Below are 19,368 nucleotides of genomic sequence, written 5' to 3' on the forward strand. Positions count from 1 at the left end.
TTAGACACTTCTATTCTGAAGGGACAAGACTAGGGGACACCTGTCAATCACAGCTCTGTAGATTCCGATGTCATTCTGGGCACACGCTTTGAGGGATCTATCCCCTGGTCATGGGGCATGCTCTTTGATTAGGCCCTGATTCCATCTCCTGGGAGGAATGCCCCAGCGTTCTCTGTGGCTTGCGGCTCTTGGGGTATCCTTCCTTTTCTAGGGTTGAACCATCTGGAAATCCACTTTTATGGGCCAAAATGGCCATAAAACATCGAATTGAATATTGACAACTTCATAAGGCCCAAACCATTCTCTTCCACATCTGAGAACATTGGAAAATATGGTCAGTTAAGGGTTGAACAGATTTCTTAGCCTTTTTTCTTTTCACAAAAGTTTGGAGGCCCGAGGGTGGGGTTGAGGCTTAAACAGTCACAACCTCTTTTAGATCAGGGTGGTCCTTCTTAAGGAGGAGGAGATTGGTGAACGGTAATACAATCTGCTACCACCTCATTGAATCCATACAACTTTCTAAGATAAATGCTTTAATGATCTCTATTTTATAGCAAGTAAATTGAAGCTCAGAGAGGTTAAGTATTTTGTTCGAGGTCATACAGCTAATATGTCTCGGAATGAGAAGTCACATTTAATTGCACTGCTATACAGGTTCCATCCCAGATGATAGTAATAAAGTAAATACCGCAATAAAGTGAGTCATGAATTTTTTGGACCCAGTGCATATAAAAGTTATATTTACACTCTAGTGTAAATACAACTAGTCTATTAAATGTGCGATAGCAAAATCTGAAAATGTAGATACTTCAATTAAAAAAATACTGTATTGCTAAAGAAAATGCTATCATCTGAGCCTATTGGAAAAACAGCGCCAACAGACTGGCTTGAGGCAGGCTGGGCACAAACCTTCAATCTGCAAAAAACGCAGTATCTGCAAAGTGCAATAAAGCCAACACAACAAAGCGGTGTGTACCCGCTCTCCTCTTTGCAACAAGAAAAAAGAATTAAAACCTTCTATCATGAGGCTACAGATGGGGCTGGGAGCTGAGGCATCTGAGGCATCTCTGATTCCTCGTGCTTCGCTGTAATTTCTACTCTGTTGTGCAATGATATTTCCAGCTTTAGCTTCAACTCTCCTGCCAGTTCTTCCCATGTCTCTTCAATCAAACACCCGAGAGGAAATCTGATTGGCCCAGCCATAAGTCATGGGTCACTGGCCAGCCTGTGATTGGCTCTTACTGGGTCAGTCACCCTCCCCTGATAGACTAGCTCAGGCTAAGGTTATGAGATACGAAACACACTTGTGAGGCAACAGGGCATCAAGGGGAATGATTTTGGTGCCTCGTAAATACCTGCACACATGCTGCTCCCTTCGCCTGGAATTACCAAGTTTTGGCTACAGTAGTAATGCAGCTTAAGAAACTCTCATTATATGCACAATGCTAAATACGTTTAACCTTCACAACAGCCCCATGATGTAGGCACCATCGTTTTCCTCATTTGACAGATAGGGAGGCTGAGGCTCAATGAGAATAAGGGAGTAGCCAGCCCTCTGACTCACATCTTAAGCTCCGTGGCTGGCACTTCTGAATGAAAGCACTTTTCTACATCAGAGGGTCTGAGGGTGCCTCTTCCTAGAAGCCTTTCCTGATTCCACCTTGTCAGAGTGGCTTCTCTTTATCAAGCACCCACAAACCTTGCTCCTGCCCTTAGAGATGAGCACATTTTGCCTCGTGCTATGTCTGAGGGTTGTGTGGGATTCATCCGTGCATCTTCATTCATTCATTCATTCATTCACTCATTCATCGAATATTTATTGAGTGCCAGGCCCTGTGCAAGGCACTAGGGATGTATTCAAATAGAGTCTCTGCTTTCACAGAGTTTATTGTCCGGTGGGGAAGATAGACATTAAACAGATAATGACACCGATAATTATTTAATTACAATTGTTATAAATGTTATGAAGAAGTCCGAGGGGATACGAGCATTTATAACAGGGGACCTGGCTCTAGAGAATGGGGATGACGTCTCTGAGAAAGCAATATTTCAGCTGAGTTCTGGAAGGGTGGGTAGGAACTGGCCGAGGGCAAGAAACGGTGTGTGTGGAAGAGCCCTCCAGGCAAGGAAAACAGCTGGAACCAGGCCCTGGGGCTAAAAGAGAGTGGTAAGCCGAGGCGGGCACGGCGGGCCAGGAGGGCAGGGGCGGAGACCAGCACATGCCTGGCACTGCCGTTCGATGACTCTCCCTGCTGCATCCGCTCGGCCAGCCCGGCCAGAGGCTGCTGGCCTTGGCCGCAGGGGCTGGAGCAAGGGGTTGCAGGCATTTCGTCTCTGGCAAGCCAGCGACTGGAAGTGGCTGCTACTCTCTGGCCATACCCCGTGCTCCTGGGCCAGGAGGCGGGAGGGAGAAGAGGACATGCACAGCACAATTTTTATATATGTGGGGCCATAATATTTAAGTGTCTTGGCTGTAAGCCTGCGTCTAGGTCCCCCGACAGCCAAGCCTTGCTCTGCACGCTCTAACAGCTGTCTGTAAAACCCGTTTATGGAGCCTCCATAAATTTCCCAGCTGCCGCAAACATAGGGCTGGGGACAAAGAGTCGCGGGGAGGGAGGCGCAGGAGAGCTGCAGCTTCAGCGTCTCTGCTGGCTCGTCCTCTGGGCCCCGGCGTGCCCCCTGCCCACCCGGGGCTGTCTTACCCTAAATTCTTTTATTGAAGCTGATCTTAACATCGACCCCGTGGGGCCTGGCTGGGCAATCCAGCTCGGCACAGACGCAGGCACTTTCAAGATTGCAGCAAAAGGTACAGTAAATCAGAATTAAGTGTCATGATAGTGATTTGAACTGACACTGTTTTCACCTTGTCCATTTACTGGGAAATATATAACAGGAATAGATTGAGCCTGTCATATTGTACCTAAAAAATACAGCTGTTAGGGTAGGAAAGGCAGTGGCACTGAGGCAGTCTCAGTGGACAATGGGGCACATGGGGGGTTGGCCTTGTTGTCGGCATCCCACTGGGAAAAGGCTTGTCCGGGGAACACTGCGAATCAGACATAGGGACCCTGCAGCCAGCTCCATTTCCCTGAGGGCCTGGAGTGGCCAGACCACAGGGCATTTTTTAAAAACTTTCTATAAAATATACAGATACAGAAAAGTACACAAATCATAAGTATATCACTTGATTTATCGTCACCAACTGAATATACTTGTGTACCCAACACCCGGATCAAGAGACAGAACAGAAGCCCCCAGATGGCCTCCTGTGCCCCCCCCCCTTTTCTCCCCACAAGGGGCACCACTATTCCGATGTCTCAGGCTGTGGACTGATTTTGTACGTGGCGTTTTAACGAAGGCATTTAAAAATTCCCGCCTGTTTTAGGGGCTTATACGGAATATGAGCAACAGAGACCTTCATCTGTCTTCCTGGAACACCCCATGGGATCTTGGCCCCGATTCACAGGCAGGGTTGGGGGAAGGAGGGAAAAAGATCCGGGATGGGTGTGAGATGGCGTGGGTGGGGCAGGAGTCAAAGATGGGGTAACCAAAAGGGGGAGGGGTGAGGTTCAGGCCTGGGGTGGGATGAGGTCGGTGTGCAGGGTCAGGGAAGAAATTTCAGGATTGGGCCAAGGCACAGAGTAAGGGTCAAGGTTGAATTGAGGGTGCAGGTTCAGGGCACATTCAGAAACCGGTTGGAACCATGTGGGAGAGGCTCAGGGAAAGAGGGGGTGAGAGGGTCTGAGGGACCCAAACTTTACATGCAAGAAGGTTAAGTCCTGGGGCCAAACCACTAGCAAAATGCAGAGGGTGAGCTCTCTGCAGCCAGGACAGGCCGCTTCACTCACCATCTTCCAGGCCCCTGGCTCTGCCTCCCTGCCCCTTGCAGCTGGAGCCCCCTTTCCACCAGTCCTACCTGGGTGGAGGGCAGCTTGCTGGCGGCAGCGCCACCCTCAGGTGGCCTTTGGTATTACTAGCTGCCTCCAGCTAGGGCTCTGGATCTGTACAGATTTGGCCACTACCCTCCACTTCCTCTTTCTTGCTGGACCTTGAACTCTGCCCTGAGCCTGCCCTTGGTGGCTGGGGTTTGAAGCACCTGCACAACCCAACCTCCCATCCCCCAAAGTCACAACCACTCCCTGAACTTCTGGCTGCTGTCTGGGGACCTTGCGTGAATCTGCCATTCTGGTGCTGCTGTGACCTGACTCTGAAGTGTCTCCTGTTGCGGAAGGACACTCTCAGGAGGAGATATCCCTCTCTCAGGTGTGGATCGCTGTCCTTACCAACCTCCGCCTTTAAGCCAGTCCAACCCGCCACCCAGCCGGATACTGCACAGCGCAGATCGCGAGGGCCACCTCCCTCACCCAGGAGACCCCCTGTTTCCTTCTGGTCACTTTCCACCCACATCCACATCCTGACCCCGTCTTCTGCTAATGCCACATGGAAGGCCACTCTCTTTGCTCTGGCTTTGACCTTTAATGCTTTGACTTTCAGTCCTGGATTCTCTCCATCTTTGGTCACCTCAAGAAAGACTTGCCCTAAAGACCCAGTCCACTCGGGAGGGGGCTGGTGTCTCCTCGCGTAAGGGTGAGGCGAGATCCCCCGCCTCCTCGGGGCAAGGCCTTCCTGGAGCACCCTGTCTTCTCTCATTCTCACTAGGGCATCACGGCCACCATGTTTGATGCCACAAGACCACAAGCTTCATGAGGGCAGGAACGGTGTCTGTCTTACGTATTCCCAGAATTCCCAATGCCTGTCACAAAGACGCCGTTTTACACATATCAGCGAAATGGCTGGATGACGGATGGCTAAAAGCGCAGGTCTGACGGCAGAGAAACCCGGAGCTGAACCCCGACCCCTCCTCTGGGAGTATCATTTAACTGCTGCAGGCCTCGCTCTTCTCTGTACAATGGGGCGATGCCACCTTACTCCATGGGGCTCTGGGCGGACTGAACGCGGTAATGCGTATCCACGTCTGGTGTCACGCCTGGCACGCGGTAAGCTAACGAATGGCACCGGCGATTATTTACGTGGTTCTCTCACTACAGCAAACGCCACTCACATTCCTAGTCCTAGAACCGCTTGGTCCCAGCCTCCTCCACACACACAGCCTTTGACGTCCTATGTCGCCTTAAGAAGGCACTTGCTTACAGCCTTGAGGTGCATGCTGACACCCTCCTTGGGCTCCCTGGAGCTTCAAAGTCAAGGCAAAACCTTAGCAGACCCTGCCCCTTCCCTCTGATCCCCAAGGGCCCTGACTTCCGTGGCAGAGCTGGAGAAGGCCTGTCCCTTCCTTCATGGGACCCTCCCACCCCATCTGCTGGGCACGGACCTTGTCTCCCCATCTCCTATGGGCATTCCAGGGCCAGCCCCGGGGGGCGGTGTGGCGAGGGCAACCAGGGCCTGCTGGCCTGCTGAGCGAGGCCGCAGTTCTGCTGATGAAGGGCCTTTATCGACCTCCCTCCGCAGACACGAGCCGCATCACTCACGGGCGCGGGACGGGAGCCCATACATCTGGGGCCCGGAATGCACGGGGGCTGGGATTTCTCATTCTGGGCCGACACGGAGTTCACATCAGGAAATATTAGTCTGATGAGTTCCCTGCGAGGGGAAGGACCAGCAGGCATTAATCACAGGCGGAGGGGGAGGCAGCGCTGGGCCCTTGGTCCAACTCCCCAGGGGCTCATCCTTTCTGGAACTTCAGAGCCTTGCTGGGCTTGAAGACAAGGATAGAAATTACCCTTGAAGTACCTCGGGCTGCTCTCCATCACTCTGTGAAGCCTTGCTGCCTGGGCCTAGCGCCTTTTGTGAGGACTTGGGCAGGTGGCTTCACTCCCCGAGTCTCAGTTTTATTGTCTGTAAAATGGGAGGGGAAGCCCCTCGCTCACTGGGTGAGGACAAGAGGCCAGGTATGTCGGCCACCCCACTGGCGTCCTGCACACGATAGTCCTCTCCCGCCTTGGCCCTTATTCACAGCTAAGTCGCAGAGTCCCTACACAAACTGTGGCCTCTCCAGCTTCTAGGCTTGGGGATGTATCACCAGGACCCTTTGGGGACCTGTCCCTCTGCTTCCCGAGGCTGGCAGAGGGTGTCTCCCAAAGGCCCCATGTAAAGAGGAGGCTGCCGAGAGGCTGGCCACAGAGGCTGTTTCCTCAGGGTCTTGCACCTGGATGTCCGGGGGAACAATGACGTCCAGCCCCCTGAAGTATTCATGAGCTAAACTGGAGTTCTCTGCAGGCTGGACAGGAGGCCATGGGCGGCCCCAGCTCACTAGCTACTGGGCTCTGGGGCTGGTCTGCTCCCCAGTGTCTGGCACTGAGTGTGCCTTGGGAGTTCTAGGCAGTAGCTGAACCCACCTGGGGACCAGGTGCCCTCCCAGCCTCTCCCTCAGTAGCCAGAGCTCTCTCCACCCCAGCCCCTGCTCGCTCTAGCTGTATAAGGCAGAGAGCATATCCGTTCGCCTCAAACTGCTGAGGACCACTAACCTGTGACCCTCACCCCACAGCGTCACCACTGTCCCAGCTGGGTTGCTAGGTACCTCAGGAACCCTGAGGGCTTTCCCCACTACCCTTGTCTCTTTAGTGTGTGGCTACAGAAGGCCACTGCTTATGGTATTGAGACGCTGCTCTGGGAGGCAGGGTGACCGCAGAGGAGAGTGTGGCCGGAGCAAAGGGTGCCAAGCCAGGCATGTTTTACAGCTCTGCCCAAATAGCTAATGGCCTCTGTGACATTACTGCTCCAAACAGTGGCCTTGGAGCAATCATGTCGGGAGCCACCTGCCCAGCAGTCACCACCCCCTCCCAGAACATCTGTCCCAGGAGGGGAGCATTGCCAGGTCTGGGGCTCTCCTGGCCGAGGGCTGCAGGGTGGCCCAGCCACGCCAACCCAAGCCGGGCTCGGCAAGGATGTGAAAGCCTGGGTCCGGCAAAGGCGGTTTGTGCACCGACACTCAAGTGCAAGTGTGCGGTAGGTGTTCATTTATGTCCGTACACCTGCATGTCTGTGTGTGTGACCATGTGAGCATGTTTGTGCCACTGTACGTCAATATGTCAGTGTCTGAAACTATACGCATTAATGGACATGTGTCTAAAGATAAGCATGTGTTATTGCGTGAGTGTATCTGCTTTTGCACGTCCCATGTGAGTGTGTGTGTGTCAGTAGGAACTACAATTGTATGCCTGTTCATGGCTGTTTCTACATGACTCTACTTCTCTACATGTTCCTCACAGCATATGTGTGTGTCCTCTGCGTGAGCGTGCGTTCATATGTGCAAGCATATCTATGTATATGTGTTTGTATCGGTGAACGTCCACATTGTTTCATTCAATGAGTATTTATTGTGCCTCTACTATGGGTTAGGCTTCATTCTCAGTGCTAAGGATACAGTGTTAACTAGACAAAGTCTCTGCTTGGAGCATGTCACATTCCAGCAGGCAGACACACACAGCAAACTAGCACCAAGAAGAAAATTAAATTGGGTCAGGGAAAGAATGACTGGGTGGGACTGGGGAAACAATTTAAGTAAGGGGAGGCAGGGAGGACTTCTCAAAGTGTGAATGACAAGAAAAAGGAATCCATGTGAAAATCCGGGGTGAGCGTTCAGAGGTCAGGAACAGTCCGTGCAAAGGCCCTGAGGCTGGAGGAGAGCGAGTGGGCCAGAGGCAAGAGGTGAGGATGGAAGGCTGGGAGGGCCAGACCTTGGAAAGATCAAACTTAGCATCGCAGATGGTGAAATATGGGACACATTTTGAACATAGACCTTCCAGGAATTGCCCTTGGATTGAATGGGATTGAAGAAAGCAAGAAGAATCAGGACAAACTTCCAGACCGGCGGCTTGATCACATGGTTAAGCGGTGGTACCACTTACTAAGATGGGGAAGACTGAAGCAAGAGCCCATTGAAGAGGAGAGAATCAAGCCATCCATGCGGGCTCTGTCCAGTTTGAGATGTCCGTACAGGTGGAGTTGTTGATCTGACATCTTGGGCTGTGAACCTGTAGCTCTTGGCAATGGTTGGGAACGGAGATGGAAATTTAAGAGTTGTCAGTGTACGGGTGACCCTGAGCTAGATGACTATCTAGGGAGGAAGCCAACTTTTGTAGCTTTAAAATCTTTTTTTTTTCATGATAAAAATCGCTTTCATTTTTCTATGATGTGATTTATACACATTTAAGAAATAATTTTTTAAAAAACAGGAGTACAGAGAACAAATTAATAACCCCTGAAACCTAACCATTCACATTTTGTCGATCAGGTCTTAACACCTTTCCATGACTCAGCTTTCACACTCACATTTGTACATAAATGGATCATATTTTTTTCATGCACGCTTTTAAAATACATTTTAAACACTTTTTAATCTTACCCCTTTCCCATCCCCCTAGTCTTTCCCTAATATTCCAACAACCAAAGTAAAAATCTGGTTTGAACCCTTCCATACACTTTCACACGTCCATTCAGTCATGTACACATAAAGCTTGCAGATCATTGTCTGTTTGACAGAATGGATCGTATTACATATACTTAATTTCTCAATTAATAATTTTATGAAAACGCTTGCAGCTTGAATCTACTCTTTTTAATGGCTACATCTTTTTTCATGGCGCAAATGTGTCATGGTTTAAACACTCCTATTCATGGACTCGTTCTAATCCTTTGTGCACTACAAATATTTCTGCACCTTTACATACTCCTCCATATGAGTGCTTCTGTTTATTTCTATGAGACGAATTCTTACTAGTGGCATTTGGTAGGTCGAAGGGAACTTGAATTTTTTGAACAGACTTTTTTCTACATGGCTTCCTGAAAAGGCAGTATCAATTCTCTTTTTGAAAGAGATATATGAAAATACGCTTTTCCTTTCACCCCCATCAGTAGTAGGTGTTAACATTCTTTTGAACTTTTGCCAATCTGATGAGCAAGGAGTTACTTCAATTTGCATTTCCCTGAGTCCTAGGAGTTTGAGCCATATGTTTATTGGCCATTTGGGTTTACTGTTCTTTGAGCCTATTCATACCCTGGGAACATTTTTCTATTGGATGCTTTGTCTTTTTCTTAACAATTTGTGAGAGCTCAAAATTAACTCTTTGTCAGTCATATGCATGGCAAATATATTTTCCCCAGCTTAATATTTGTCTTTTAACTTTGTTTATGGAAATCTTTAGCCAGCTAAGAAAGTTTGAATTTTATGTCTTTGAAGAGTTCCATCCCCAATAATAACAAAATACCTGGTAAAAGATGATCTGTTTGACAGGACAAGACATGTAAAAGGCGATGTAAGGGTACTGAAAGTGATCGAAAGCCAGCAGAAATTGGAGAGACTGACACTTGGAAGAAGGGAATGACATTCAACGAATTTCTTGTTTTTACATATTTGTGCCAAGGCCAGGCCCCAGAGGGTGTTACATGAGTCAGCTAAAATTTAGATAGAAATCTGCATTCTTACTTGTTGAGGAATCAGAGGACAAAATCTGGGGCTTCGAAATAGTTGCAAAGTGAAAGAGGAAATCCCAGAAAGGAGAATCCATCGCGGGAGTGTTTCAAGTTTTCCTTATAAACCTAATGCAAATCTCAGGGTGTTTTCTGAACTGTGAATTCAGTGGAAAAACTCTGAGAAGCCTAACTGCCTTCTGAACAGAGATTTTTAGCTGCGCCTGCCACAGGCAAGAGTGAGTTTGAAGTTTGACTTCAGCCAAGTTAACTGCCTGGTAAACTAAAACAACAGTCATCCAGAGGAACATAACAGAATCCAGAGTCTCTACAATTTATCATTGACGGTATCCAGGATATAATCCAAAATTACTAGACATATGAAGAAATAGGACAATCTGACCCACACTCAAGAGAAAAGGCAATCATGGAGACCAACCTCAAGGTGACCCAGATCTTGGAAAGAAGATATAAGCATTTTAAAGCAGCTATTATAACTATGTTCATAGATATGAAAGAAAATATGCTAGTAATGAATGAATAGAAAAACTCAATAGAGAAACAGATAGGAATTCTAGAACCAAGATGTACAATATCAAATAAAATAAAAAATTAACTGGATGAGATTAAATTTCATATAGTAAAAAAAAAATGATTATTTTCTTTCTTAGACTCCATATTTCCTGTCACAGGTTAAAAATGTCCCCTCTAATCCCTGGATTCTGCATATATTCACCTAAAACTTCTAAATTTTTTATTTTATTTTTTACATTTGTCTTATTAATCCATTGCAATTTGATATTTTATACAGTGTGAGGAGAGGATACAAATTTACTTTCTTACAGATGGTGCTTTTTTCCAGCATTATTTATTAACTTTTTTTTCTCACTGAGGTGAAATATTTATTAGGTATTGAATTCTCATATATACTGGGATGTATTTCTAGGCTCTTTATTCTGTTCCAAAGTTTTCTTTCAAGTCAATAATCCTATCCCAACGCCATACTGTCAAATTATAGTGGCTTTACAGTATATTTTATTATCTATCAAGTAAGATCTACTCCTTTGAATATTTTTTGGCCATTCTCAGATATTTATTCTCCCGAATAAACTTTATGATCATTTTTACTTACTTAAAAATGGTACTATAATTGGAATTACATAAAAGTATATGTATGTTGGGAGAATGGACATTGTTATATTAAGATTTTCCATCCGCCTGCATTCTTAGTTAACCGTTAACTTCTGCTGTTTCAATTACGGGCTCATTTTTATTCAAAAATAAAGATTAATGACTGAAGATAAAATGGTTTAACACAAAAGACTAGTCGCGCTCAAGGCCGCGGACCAGGCGGGTGGGTCTCGGCTGCCTGCCCTTCGTGTCTCCACACCGTCTTTTCACATGCTCAGTTATCTTGACCTCGGTCCACCGATTCGTTCATTCATCTCAACTTTTGGTGGATCCGCTATGGTCTTTATGTTTTAAATTTGACTCAGTTCAAGGTAAAGTTTCCTTTACCTCATTTCTTCTCACCCCCAATAAAACCACTTTCGCATTCCTAAAAAAAAAGATTTTCCACCCAAAAATATGGTATATATTTTCCATTTTCACATTATGTTTTATGTTTTTAAGTAAATTTTCATAATTCGTGGTTAGAGAGATTGATAAGAGACTTTATTTTACACATTTCAGTATTGTTTGAATAATGATGATCACAAATTTTTTGAAATAACTTAAAATAATTCTTTCAATTAAAGGAGTATATATGTGGATCTGATTGGTGGTTTCATAATATTTCATCACATTATCAATACTTTTGTACGTCTAAAAGATTTAATTTTTAAAAGTGAAAAAAGACTAGTATATAAGCATTGAAATTTTTTTTAGACAATGCATAAATTTAAAAAAAAGAAATGGCATCTAAAATTCCACTAACCAGTAATAACTACTTACTTCAATTGTTAATTTTTTGGCCTATTTAATTCCAGACTATTTTCCCATTTTCTATATATATACATACATTCACATACAGATACACACACACATAATAAATAAGGTTGGTTACATACGTAATAATGTATATATGTACCTAAGATGTGTGTATATATCTAAGATATGTAGAGATAGGTACCTAAGATAAATGCATGCCTCTAACACACACATGTGTGTGCGCATGTGTGCGTGTGTGCACACAGACACACGCACACCAAAATGGGTTCCTACTGTTCTAATTTCTAAAAGTGGCTCTTTTACATGATATATCATGAACATCTTTTCCTTTCCGAACATACATGTCATCATCTATCACCACCATTTTTGGAAAACACATAGGTTCCTTTACATGGATGTATAACATTTTACTTCACACATCCATCTTATTTTTTTGACATTACCTTTACAGATGGACACGTAGATGTAGATTATTTTTAATTTTTCACCATTGTAAATACAGGTGTCCCCTGCTTTTCGAAAGTTCTCTTTACCCCACTTCGCTTTTGAGAAAGACATACATTAGCACTACCTGTTTTTGCCAATCAACAGAAATTCAGAGAGGATTTCTGCGCTTACAGGGGGAAAAAAAAGAAAAATGGTGAAAAGCAAAAATAGTGTTCAAGCGTTTGGTTTGCAGTACCCAGTTGCGGGAGTGGCGCCACCAAGCTTCTTCCCTGGGAACTACACTCAGCGTCTCAGCCTCAGGTGGCCTCAGCTTTGGACAGTTCCTGTGAGCATCTGTGCTTTATCTCGATTTATTCCGTGCATCCGTTAGCAAGATGCGTGCTAAGGTAATGGTTTCCTCACTTTGCGCCGTTTCGGCTTACAAATGGTTTCCTAGGAACACTCCACTCTCAGATAGGGGGGCAAAGCTGTACCGCTATGGACTTGTCCTGCAGCATCCACAGGTAAATTCTTAGAAGTAATTTCTAGGATTCCCCGCCTGTTGTTGAGACACTCTAGCAACAGGACAGTGGAGATGGAGAAGTGGCCAGTGGGGACCAGGGGTCTGATCAACCTGCCAATCCTAGAAAATTCTGGGGGGCCCAGAGTACTTGCTTCTTTGGGATACTCAGTGCTTAATGGGTATCAGGTAGTGGTAGGTCAGAGTGTGGCCTAGAAATTTGCTCTCCAGACTTTCAAAGAAGGAAAAAACAAAAAGAAGAAGAAGAAGAAGAGACCTTTTCTTGAGCACTTACCACATTCCAGGAAGTTTATACTTATTATTTCACTTAATCCTTAGCATAGGGTTACTAGACTCATTTTACAGAGAAAGAGGAGGACCAGAGAACTCAAGGCATTTGTCCAGGTTAATTCTAGGGATTTTACTGGAGGCTGCACTGCCATAAATGGCCCAGGAGAAGCCTGGAATTATGGCTCTACTGTCCCCTCCCATAAGCGTGAAACTAGGTGACATCACTGGATGGCCATCTTTCTCACCATCCCTTTCCCCAAGCCACCCCGAGGCCTGCCAGCGTGCCCTCGCGTTTTATCCATCGTCCTCTCCCCATCTGCACTGCCACCAATCCAGTCCAATAAACCTTTGTTTCCAGCTGTGTGGCTGCAATATTCTCCTAAGCAGTCTCCCTGCATCTGCTCTTGACCTTCTCCAGTCTAATTTCCACTCTGCAGCCAGTGACATGGGCAATTTGAAAAACTGTATCGAAATATTATATGTCATGGTTAAAAACAATATATCTCCCCCTCCTAACTCCCCCAATCCCCTAGCCCTCATCCCAGAGGCGACTTTCAGCTCCTTTAACTATTTACAGCATCTCTGGTCCCTTCCGACAGCATGCTTCTGTTTCTTGATGCATGTAACTTAGACAACACTAACTGAATTCCTGCCGTGACAGGTGAGGGTTTAGCTCACAGAAAACACTCTACATACTGTTTTCCTTTGTGAATACCATTTTCTCCCTGGAATATCCACCTGCACTTTTCCTCTTGTGCCATTTGCCATGGTCATATTTCCGTTCATTTCCAGTCTCCTAGTCCAGTTCTGTATTTTGTTACATTCTCCCTTCCCAGGAGACTCCTTCTGGTACACCAACTGTTTCCCCCTGAGATCTGCTACATTGCTTCTCTCCTCGAGTTTCTCTCTCCTGTTTTTCTGGGATGGCCCATGGTTACTTGGACACTATGTTTTCCTTTACTCTGGTTTATTCTCTTGTCTTGCTGAAGCACAGATAATTTCATGACAAGGTCTCTTGTATTCGCTGTCATTGCTGATCATTCTATGGGTCTGTCTATTCTGGAGGCTTGGATCGTTCAACTGTGGGAAATTTTCTTGTATTATTTCTGTTAATTCTTCCTCCCACCCCCTTTAAAAAAGTTTTTTTTTTTTTTCTGGAGCTACCAGTAGTCAGCTATTGAAAACCCCTGAACAAATTTCTTCATTAGTTTCATTTTCTTCTCATATTTTCTGTCTCTTTTACCTTGGTCTTAACATTCTGTGAGACTTCTTTGGATTTATCTTTTAACTCTATTGGACTTTTCATTCAAGCAATCCGGTGTTTAATTTCTCAGAGTCCTTTCTTATTATTTGATTGTCCTGTGCCCTCTCTGTGTAGGCGTAGGGTTGGGAGGTGGAGGTGTAGATGGCTTTACCTGCCAGCTTTCAATTAAGCCCCTGCTTTAAGCCCCACCTGTCCCTCGTTCGGTTGCCTGCAGGTATTTGAGACCGCCTCTGCCCCAGGTCCCCTGGGATCAAATCCTTTGGTGACAGACGCCCTCTGGCAGCACTGGGGCTGCACCAGCCCGTCTCTCCCACCTGCTTCTTCGCTTGCGGAAATTTAGTGAAAGGTTTCAGCTCACGATCGCTCTCCTCCTGGTTTATTTCATCACTGTAAGTGTATGCCCTGTTTATTTCTTTCCATTCATTTTGGTGATGTCTCAGGAGAAAAAAAAAAAAAGAGAGAGAGACAAATGCATCTTGAAATCAGTCATCTTCAAAGTCATTTTTGGGTGACCTGCGTGAAATGCAAAACAGAGCAGTCTCCACCTTCCGACTCTCCATTCCCAGCCTGACTTTCGTTCCGATGCTAGCCTCGTCGCACGGCCAGCCAGGCCCTGCGTGGCTTTCCCTGTCTCTTCAGCCTCACCCTGCTTCTTTCACTTGATCTTCTTCGGCCACGCTGGACTCTTCCTCCTTCTTCCTCTTACCTTTTATTGAAGGATAACACAGAGAAAAATGCAGGCAATTATACAGCTCAAAGAATTCGAACCAACTGAAAGCGCCCACGTGACCAGTACCCAGAGTGTGAAACAGAAAATCAAACTCCGGAAGCCACCTTCGTGTCCTTTTCCCGTTACTGCTTTCCCTGGGGTGACTGATCTCCTCGCCTTTAACACCATGAGTTAGTTTGGGCTGCTGTGGTACTTAACAGAGATGGAATTATCCAGTATCCGAGCTTCTGTCCGGTCTGCTTCACCTATAAATATACTGATGAGATGCATCCACGTCGAATGTACCCGTCATGTGTTTGTTTACATTTTCGTATAGTGTCCCCAATGCATGGGTATACCACAACATCTATTTTGATAAATTTATCTTGCTATTTACAGGCGTCTAGGTAGTTTTGAGTTTTTAACTATGATAGGTGGTACAACTCTGAACACTGTAGCCCATGTCTTTGGTAAACATTTAACGTGATACACATCCAGGAGCGGGACTGCTGGGTCACAGGGCGTGACCGTAGTCGGCTTGAGCAGATAATGACAGGCAGTTTGCCGAGACACCGATACACGTCCCAGGGGCAGTGTGCCAGCGTTCCTGTCCCCCACGTCCTCTCCAATACCAGATACTCTGTCTCTTCGATTTTAGCTACGCTGGTGCGTGGTAGTGGTATCCTGTAATTTTAGTATTTATTTCTCTGATTACTAATGGAGTCTCTAGTACCTTGTAGTAGGTTTACTGGTCTTTCGAATATCTTCTTTTGTGCAGTGTCTGTTGAAGTTTTTTCCCCTTAAAAAAAAAGGGCTGCCCGCCTTTTTTCCTATTGATGTGTAGGCTTTTTAAAAATATATTCCAAACCCAAGTTCTTTGTTAAATACATGAATCGTGAACATCTTCTCCCATTCCTTTACTTAGCTTTTTAGTCTCTTGCTGGTATCTTTGAGTAACTAAATTTCTTGATTTTGACGTGTTCAATTTATGAATTTTTTCTTGTAGTTAGCTTTTTTGTATCCTGTTTTTGAGACATATTTGCTTACTCCAAGGTCACATGACTGCTCTCCTGTGTCTTCCTCTAAAGCCTTTATTGTTTTCCCTTCCACATTTTGCTCTGTAAATCATCTGGAGTAGATTTTTGTGGATATCGTGAGACAGGCGTAGAGACATACATTTTTTTCATAGGGAGAGCCAACTGACGCAGCACCATTTATTGAAGAGACCACGCCTTTCCCACTGGACTACAGTGTTACGTCTGTCATAAACGTGGTAGCTGGACTTGCACGGATCTGTGTTCAGACCCTGCCCTCTGTGCTATTCGTCACTTCATTTATCCTGAGCGCCCGTACCACACGGCCTTCGCTGCTACAGCTGTGTAAAGCCTGGGCATCCTATGGCTTTCTTCTCCTGTCAGAGTTGCCTGAGCTGGTCTTGGGCGCCAGCCTCCCTTTAGGTTCATGGGCCGTGGCGCCTCCACCTCCAGGGCTTGCGCGTGTCCCTCCCGCTGAGACACCCTTCTCTCCTCTCCTCGCCAGGTCAGCTCTTGCTCTTCAGATCACATCTCAGCGGTGGCTTCTCAGAGAAGCTTCCACGCCCCGCGGAAGCCCTCCTGATGCCACCTGCCTCTCATTTGCAACACTGCTCGTAATCTAGCTTCATATGGATTCTTGTGGTTATATAATCAACGTTTAGTCCTTCTCTAGCCTGTTGGGTTCCATAAGGAAGGGAACCATATCTGCTTTACTGATCTTTATATTCCAAGGGCTGAACACAATTAGTCTCTTAGTCAAAATTTTTGAATAAAGGAAGAAAAGAATGAGGTGCATTTGTGTCCGCGTGTGTTTGTGTGTACGTGTACCAGCAAAACGCGCGTGTGTGGGAACGACGGCCAGGAGGCCCACACGGGAGCAGCGATCAGGGTCAGGGACCCCGCGTCTCCTCGCCAGTCCTCTTCACTTCTCCCTGTCCCCTTCCTTCCCCTGTCCTCCCCGCCCGGCACTGTCCAGAGCTCCCGGCAGCCTTCTCCCCTTCCTGCGTGGCTGGAGGAAGACGCTGGTCTCCAGCTGCCTTCGCTCGGCTGCCCTTGTGCAGTTGTCTGCCAGTTGTGCACGCCGATTACTATGAATGCCACCATCTGGTACGCCACGTGGACATCATAATCTTTTCTTAATTACATTAGCAGCGCAATCAGTTACTGCATTACAAGGCCGGCGATGAGCTTTTAAATCTTGGTGGAAATCATAAATAATTGCACTAAGTACCAGGCGCCAGATGTGTGTGCCAACTTTGGTTGCACTAGATAAATAGTAACCTTACAAGAGTGTTAGACAGCAGGCAGTCCGGCCGGCCACCAGGCCACACCGCAGCTGGGGCCCTGCTGCGGGAAAGCCCCCACCGACCGTGCACCTGAGGAGAGGCAGGGGGAGGACTCAGGAATCCTGTGTGTGTGCGGGTTCCGGGGAGAGAGAGAGGCAGTCTCAGAGCCAGGGCCTGAGAGGGAGCAGGAGGGATGTGGAGAAGGACAAAGGGAACAATGAGGTGGGTGGAAGCGAAGGCAAGATGGAGAAGGGGAGGAGGGAGGTGGGAGGGGCGGGGGAGGGGAGAGCAGCACAGAGCAGACCGAAGCTCAGCTAGGGCGGGGGGGAGAGACGCGGAGGATGGCTGAGGCCCAGAGAGAGTGCCAGCGACACAGAGAACCAGAGTGTGAGTAAAACGTCCCAGACGAGCAGTGAGGCTGAGAGGACGGGAAAAGGGCTCGTTGCAGCTGAACTTTGGCTCTTGGTCATAGCTGGGAGGGATCTCAGGGACTAGCCCTGCTGCTCAGGACAGCGGACATGGGGTCGCAGGGTGGAAGAGGCTGTGGCGAGGACTGAGCAGGCTCCCAGCAGGACCCTCAGGGCTCTGGGAAGGAAGCCCTCCTCTTTTCTTTTTTTTTTTTTTTCTGAAAACCTCCTGAGTTGGAGAGGGGGATGTTGGCCATAAAAGATGCAGAGGAAGCAGTTCTGGCTCGTAAAGAGGCAGCTCCTGGAATTGCTTTAAATAAATGAAGGCCCAGGATTGCTGAAGTCTACTTGAGTCTATCGGATATGAATCTAGCTTAAAAAGTCTATCTGACTTTTAAGTTGAGACATGCATGACAAGTCACAGTTAGACAGATGAAGAGCAGGTAATGAAAGGGGAGGGTGTGCCAGGGGAAATGGCACGTTCAAAGGCCCAGAGACAGGAAGAAGCTTACCATGGGTTAAGAGTCAGAGAGATGCTTAAGAAACAGCAGATGTGGCTCAGGTAAAGAAAACAATGATTGATAAAGGTATAGGACTTTAGGTGAAATAGACTGAAGATGTATTTATTTATACTCACTCTTGAAATCTTATCAAAATAGACTTTTATACAATTTAAATATGTAAAAATCCACAGGATAAAAATAACGGGAGAGAAAACAAAAGTGGACACGGGTTATCAGCTAAATTTTGGAAGCTAGCAAGAAGACGGATGACGATAACCAACTTGCAGATGCTGGAACCTAAGCCTTCAGGAAGGAAAGCCAAGTAGGAGCACACGAATCATCCTCACCGAGCTGGAAAAGGCTCAGGGATGCAGGGATGGAAGCCTGGGTACCTCTGAAGGGGCCGGGGAGGCAGCCAGAGTCCACAGATTAAAGCCTCCTTAGCCAGGGGGCCATCGCCTCCCACCACAACTGAAGATGAGAAGACCACCTTCTGAGAAGGTGACTGGGGAGGCTATGGACTTGCGGCACTAGCTAAGGAAAGAGTGAGGGAGGAGAATAAATGAAAGAACGAAAGCGTGAGACGTCTACCTCCTTCTTCCCACGATGCTCGTAAGATGCTGGCAGCCTGAGCTATCTCTATGCCTCCTTCTCCCTTCGGGCCAGGAGACTGGAGAATTCTTTTCTAAGGAAAATGCCGGGCACAAGGGAAGAATTCTACAGAGACCGTCAAAGGCCCTCCAGTGAAACAGCAGGTGTCTGCCTGATCCCCCTTGGGCCCTACCCAGAGCTTCCAGTCAGCCCTTTATGACTTCTACGCCAGTTATCACCAGGTATCGGTGGGAAACTCTAAAATGAAAGACAGACACCAAAGATTCAGGAAAATAGGAAAAGGCAACTAGGAGGAAAGAAAGGCAACATGGAGAGCAAGGAAACATTTAAATAAACATCTACAAATAATATCCACTGAAAGATAAGAGGAGGCAATGCAGCCATAAAATAAGATTAAAATGCTGTCTATGTATTTTTAAAGGGAATGTTGAAGAAATATGAAAGGGTTGGAAAATAAAGTTAAGATAATCCAGAAGTTAGAATATAAAGAAAAACAGAATTTTTAAAAGTAGGAAATAAAATGAGAAAATTGGAGCATCAATCCAGGAGGTCCAACATCCAAATAACTGGAGCTCAAGAAAGACAGAATAAAATAAAATCAAAATAAAATAAAGTCAGGAAGTCTAGAATAATGCTAATAGGTGTTCTAGAAAAAGAAAAAAGAGAAAAGAGAACATTATCAAAAAAGTAATACCAGAAAATCTCCCATAATTGAAGAACATGAATTTGCAGATTGAAAGAGAATGCTCCAGCTCAATGAAAAATGACCTACGATTAGGCAAATTATTGTGACATTTTAGAATACTGAGAATGAAGAGAGATCCTGGAAACTTCCAGAAATGAAGAGAGTTATATGCAAAGAATTGAGAACCAGAATATTATTGAACTTCCCAATAGCAACACTAGAAGCCAAAAGACGTGAAGCAAAGACTTACAA

This window comes from Rousettus aegyptiacus, unplaced genomic scaffold (assembly GCF_014176215.1).
Source record: "Rousettus aegyptiacus isolate mRouAeg1 unplaced genomic scaffold, mRouAeg1.p scaffold_m13_p_3, whole genome shotgun sequence".
Lineage (NCBI taxonomy): Eukaryota > Metazoa > Chordata > Mammalia > Chiroptera > Pteropodidae > Rousettus > Rousettus aegyptiacus.